At 36.5% G+C, this 6,073-nt stretch overlaps 1 long non-coding RNA gene across 1 annotated transcript; it reads right to left on the bottom strand.

Moving 5' to 3' along the window:
* Window positions 1-873: 873 nt before the first annotated feature.
* On the bottom strand, window positions 874-5,747 carry LOC115935405 (uncharacterized). Its single transcript, XR_004071034.1, has 2 exons — window positions 5,647-5,747; window positions 874-1,353 (listed from the first exon to the last, which is right to left on the bottom strand). It is a non-coding gene; the product is annotated as an uncharacterized lncRNA (long non-coding RNA).
* Between the last annotated feature and the right edge of the window lie 326 nt (window positions 5,748-6,073).

The raw sequence follows: 6,073 nt of genomic DNA, 5'->3' as shown, positions 1-6,073 counted from the left end.
TTATTCTCTCATTTCCTAAATAATTATTGTAATACACTTCCTTAACAATGGAATTTAGATCCATATTTAAAATTAAGGGCTTGAATGAAAAGAAAAATTAGGTATCATTTATTATGGGGATTTTTTTTTCTGCACTTGTGATGAAAGCCAGTGTGTGTCAAAGATCATATAGTGGATGCTAGCAAGGATTTCTCCCCACTCCATATTTATCAATTGGTCAAATTGTTCAATTAGATAAATATGTTTCAATTTACCTCCCACCTCTTTTTGTCTCACCCCTTTGAGGAACTTTGTTATCTATACGTTTGAGTTCTAAGGTGAGTAGAGAGGGTAATCCTATTTGTGGCTAATTATCAGTAAATTTACATTTTTCTACTTTATTTCCTCAGTACAATCAGAATTCTATAGCATTGTGTCTTGAGTGGAGGCCACTTGCATGTGTCTGTCATTTGCACTTAACAAGAAATGGGTGCTGTCAAATAGTCTCATTCTCTGGCTGTGAGCATATGCATTTATGAATGTTTGGATGATAGAGTGTAAATGCGAAGTCCTCTTAAAAGAGGGTAAAAAGGCTCCCAGCTACTCTTAGAGCACATATCCAAGGCTAAACATATGGCCTTGTCATCACAATTTCCCACATTCCCTTTTTTGTGGTTTTAACCTTCTACTTTATTTATTACCAGAAGGCCTTATCTCTCTAGCCTGCTGCTACAGACTGCTAGGCCAGGATGTAGTGAAAGCACAAAGTAATGAAACAGGGACGATCATAAAATAGAGGGGAAATGGCCATAGCCTCTGTCTGTGGTACAGCTGCCCAGGTTTTGTAACCTGAGCCAAACCATGCTAAAGAAACATAATGTTGCACAGTGCTGATGATGCTTCCATTCCTGTTACATTTGGTATCACCAGAAGACCTTAGATTTTGTGAATGTCAAGCCTTTTCACAAACTTTCAGCAGAATTGTCAGCCTCAGGAAGAGAAAGAAGACAGCTAGAGGACCTCAAATGCTAAGATGCCATTTAAAGGGCAAACAGCATCTCAAGTGAAGAAATGTCATGCAGGTGAAATATTTTGAGGGACTCAAGGTAGAGGACAGTGAAGAGGAGAAGCAGTGAGTACTGCTTGACAATATAGTGTTTTATGACTTTTTTTCTTCCTTGTGCAGCCCTTAGCAAAGTGATCAAACCAGACCTTCATGCACCCTGATGGGTGACTGACAGGTGGTTAACTGCAGCAAGTTGGATGACAGTTGAGTTAGTGTTTTCCAAAAGCTGGTCCACGTCTGGCCAAACCCTGTGTGTGTTGTAGTTAGTGCCAGGGCTCCTTGGGGAGGTGTGCGTCCGTTCCTTCTTTCTGCAGGTGGAGCAGAAGGGGAAGTGAGAAAGAAGAATTTGACTCATCAACCCAGATGCCATACACAACCATCTCCAAAAAAATCAAATCTTTATAGGGCAACTTTAAGATTTCTATAACAATAATAGAGCAGTTTTGATTCTCTGGTTGAAAAAAATTTTTAAATGATAATATATGGTATTCATAAAGGATAAATAACTGATAATCCTAATACACAATTGATAATAGTGTGTCAATTGATACTCCTCTTATTGTGGAGGACAATTTGCCAATATCTGTTATAACTGAAATGTATTAAACCCTTTGAACTAGTGTTCCATATTTAGGAATTTATTGTATGGAAATACTAATATTAGTGAATAAAGTGACATGTAGAAGATGTTGCAGCATTACTTCTGGTAGTAAAGTAACAAAATAATCCAAATGCCTATTAAAATAGGAATTGTTAACTTTACAAAATAGGAATGCTAACTAGTCGTTAATAAGAATGAAGTAGAATCATATATATTTTGATTTCTGAGATCTGCCACTTAATTATCTGTGAGAAATTGAACAAAATACTTTATATCTGCACCTCAGCTTTTTCGTCTGTGTAATGGGCATAACAATAGTATCTACTTTATAGAGTTTCATAAAGCAAATGAATAATACCTTATAAAGTTTTTAGAACATTTTCTGGCATCTAGTAGACACTCAATAAATGTTACGTCTTTACAGTTATCCTTCTGTATTTGCATAGGAAAATGTGCGAGTTGGAAAGTTGCAAATGAGTATACATAATATAGTCTCACAAAAACAGTGGAGTGATATTAGTTATATTAACGATTTTTGTTGTGCCTGGGGAATGGAGTTACGGCCTTTAATATCTTATGTAATATATTTCTACATATGAATTTTTACCTCTCAATTTTTACAAGAAGCGTTACAGCCTGCAGTGAATAATTGTCCCTACCACCTCATATTTCTTGGGTCTCACAAGGAGTTACCATGACATTTCATATGGTCAGAGGAGCTGGTAGAGTTTGAGGTAGAAGAGTAATGAAAATAAAGCAGTATCACTTAAACAAATTGTGGGAAAGAACCAGCTTTTCTTTTCATAGACTTCAATTTTAGGTTCACAGAAAGATTCAGTGGAAGGTACAGAGATTTCCCATATTCCCTTATCCACATATACTCCCCAACCTTCAGACTTCCCCAGCCTTCAACATTCCACAGCAGAGAGGTGCATTTACTACAGTCGATGAACCCATCTTGATACATCGTTATCACCCAAAGTCCATAGTTTACTCTTGGTGTTCACTCTTGATATTGGACATTTTATGGATTTTGTCAAGTGTATAGTCACATGTATTCACTGTTATAATACCATACAGAATACTTGCAGTGCCCTAAAAAATCCTTTATATAACATCTATTCATTCCTTCCTCCCTGTTAACCTCTGGCAACCACTGACCTTTTTACTGTCTTCATTGTTTTGCCTTTCCCAGAATGTCATATAGTTGGAATCATACAGTATGTAGCCTTTCAGATTGACTTCTTTCACATAATTATATGCATTTAAGTTTCCTCCATGTCTTTTCATGGCTTGTTAGTTTATTTCTTTTTAGCACTGAATAATGTTCCATTGTCTGGATGTACCACAATTTATTCATTCACTTACTGAAGGGCATTTGGTTGTTTCTAAGTTTTGGTAGTTAAGAATAAAACTGCTATAAACAATGTGTGCAGGTTTTTGTGTGGACACAAGTTTTCAGCAGAGATTTTTTTTAAGTTTTCAATCCATCACAGACCAATAGTTTGTTTTAATGAAATAAAATGAATTATTAGTCTAAAGAAACAGAAAAATGGATAGAAAATACAAACCCTAACTTTTTATTGCTAGATTCAACAGACTTATAAATACTCTATCAAATTGATATAAAAGGTTCTAAAGGCTTGCTCTTAATTTCTGTACTTAATGTTGAACCGGAAATTGTTGTTGGCAAGTCCCAGTCCACAGACCACACTTTTGAGCAGATTTGTATAGGGAATTCAGAGTATATAAGGAGAGGAAGGTCAGAGAACTCCATCCTTTCATCTTGAAAACTCCATGCTTAGCCTGCAAGAATCAGCTCTGAGTCTTTTCTGACTTCGGTAGTCTGGTTGAGCTGCCCCTTCTTTGGCTCCAGAGTGATGCTTGCAGTGCTCTCTGGCAGTGCTGATTCCCACGCCTTCCCACCTACAGAAGGCTACTTGAGTGCGGGTGCCAACTTCATAGTCCTAGTACCTACCACAGGCAGGTACACAGAAGACTTTCAATTTAGCTTAGTTAAATGACTAAACAGGAAAACAAGTTGAAATTGAAAAGAATAGTTATCTTTGCCATTGCAGATTGAAGACATCAAATAACCTTTAAATATGGATTAAAATTATATTATTTTGTATACTATAATGTGGATTTAGCTTTACGTTGGGTCAATGTATGTCTCTCAAAATCTAATAACTACTAAATCTGTTAAACTACAGATATATATCTGTGCACATGTATTACATTAATGTGTGTCACTTAACAATGGGGATATGTTCTGACAAATGCATCACTGGGTAATTTCATTGTTGTGTGAACATCATAGGGTGTACTTACACAAACCTAGATGATTGAGCATACTACACACCTAGACAATATGGTATATAGCCTATTGCTCCTACACTACAAATCTATACAGCATGTTATTTTACTGGATACTAGAGGCATTTGTAACATAATGGTAAGTATTTATCTAAACATATCTAAATACAGAAAAGGTACAGTAAAGTATGGTACGAAAGATAAAAAATGATACACCTGTCTCAGGCACTTACTATAAATGGAGCTTGCAGGACTGGAAATTTCCTTGGGTGAGTCAGTGAATGAGTGGGTGAGTGAATGTGAAGGCCTAGGACATTACTGTACACTGCTGTAGGCTTTATAAGCACTGTATACTTAGGCTACATTAAAATTATGAAAACAATTTTTTTCTTTACAAATAAATTAACCTTAACTCACTGTAACTTTTTTACTTTATAAACTCTAAAAATTTTTTAAACTTTTTGACTCTTTTATAACACTTAAAGCACAAACATATTGTATAGTTGTACAAAAATATTTTCTTTATATCCTTATTCTATAAACTTTTCTCTATTTAAAAATTTATCTATTTATTTATTTTACTTTTCGAACTTTTTAATTAAAAACTAAGACACTAAGACACAAACACACACATTAGCCTAGGTCTAACAGGGTCAGGATGATCAGTATCACTGTCTTCTGCCTCCACATCCTGTCCCAGTGGAAGGTCTTCAGGGGCAGTAACACACATAGAGCTGTCGTCTCCTGTGGTAACAATGCGTTCTTCTGGAATACCTCCTGAAGGACTTGCCTGGGGCTCTTTTTGAGGAGATGTTACTCTTTTCAGAAATATGTCTATGGCAGTGATTTGTTTGATCTGTTTCTTTTTTTCATCATAGATTTGCTTGTAAGCAGATAATGTCCTCTTCAGGTAGCAGCCTTAAGAGCTGCTATTACTTCTTGATCCATTGGTTGGATCAAAGAGCTGGTGTTTAGAGGCGAAAACACCACTTTGACATTGGGATAATCACCAGTGAAAGGAAGATGTGCAGGAACATTATGAACAATAAGCAAAATCTTGAAAGGTGTATTACCTCCAAACAGTACTCTTTTATTTAACTGGCATAGGAGTTCAGGAGGCCATCTTGGAAGAGGAGCTGGGTCATCCGTTACTTCTTTTTGCTTTGTAGTACAAAGGCCATGTATGCTTATTGACATGCTGGAAGGCCCTCATGTTCTCACTGTGCCAGATGACGAAAGGTTTCAATTCGTGGCCTGCAACATTGCCCCCAGCAAGACTGTTATCTTGTCATAGAAAGCTTAAACCCTGGTACTGACTTAGTTTTCTCATGGATGAAAGTCCTCTCAGGCATTCACAAGCAGGTTTCATTCATATTGAAGATTTTCTCTGGTAAGTAATTTTCTTCCACAGTCAGCTTATGTAGTGTTTCCAAAAATTCTTCAGCTGCCTTTTCATTAGCACTTGCAGACTCACCACTCATATTCACATTATGTAATAAATAATGATTCTTGAATCATTTAAACCACACAGAGCTAGCAGTAAATTCAACATCCTAGTCAGGCCCAGCCTTTTCTTTTAACATAGCAAACAAACTTTTTGCTGTAGACATGATTGTTATGGTCCTGAGAGGGATATGCTTTTCTGTCTGGTCCTTAATCCAGGTCATTAGAAGTTTCTTCTTACCTGATATAGGCCCTTCCTGAAATTTGTGTCTTGTTGCCTTCAGTGAAGCAGATCTTTTAACAGTTTCTGTCACTTTGTTCTTGTTCTTCAAGATCATAGCTATGGTGGAATAGAACGTGCTTGACTGGTGAGCAATAACCATCACTGACTTTCCACCTTAATGGCCCTTACTCACTTGTAATTTTGTTTCCAAGTCAGACATTTGATGTGGCCTCTTACTGGCAACATCAGCAGTTGATTTTATATGCTTAGGAGCCACAACCAGCGAAACAACACAAGATTAAATCAAGCAAAAGAGAAAATGTTGCAAACAAGAGATGCAATAAACATGAGCTGTATGAGGCTGCTGCTGGTGTAAGATGTCATACTGTTTTGCAGTAAACTTTTTTTAATAAGTAGGAGGAATGCACTCTAAAATAATGATAAA

The sequence above is a fragment of the Gorilla gorilla genome, chromosome 6 (assembly GCF_029281585.2).
Source record: "Gorilla gorilla gorilla isolate KB3781 chromosome 6, NHGRI_mGorGor1-v2.1_pri, whole genome shotgun sequence".
Taxonomy (NCBI): domain Eukaryota; kingdom Metazoa; phylum Chordata; class Mammalia; order Primates; family Hominidae; genus Gorilla; species Gorilla gorilla.
Note: the sequence above shows the minus strand (reverse complement) of the source record. Positions and strands in the feature narration are given on the sequence as shown.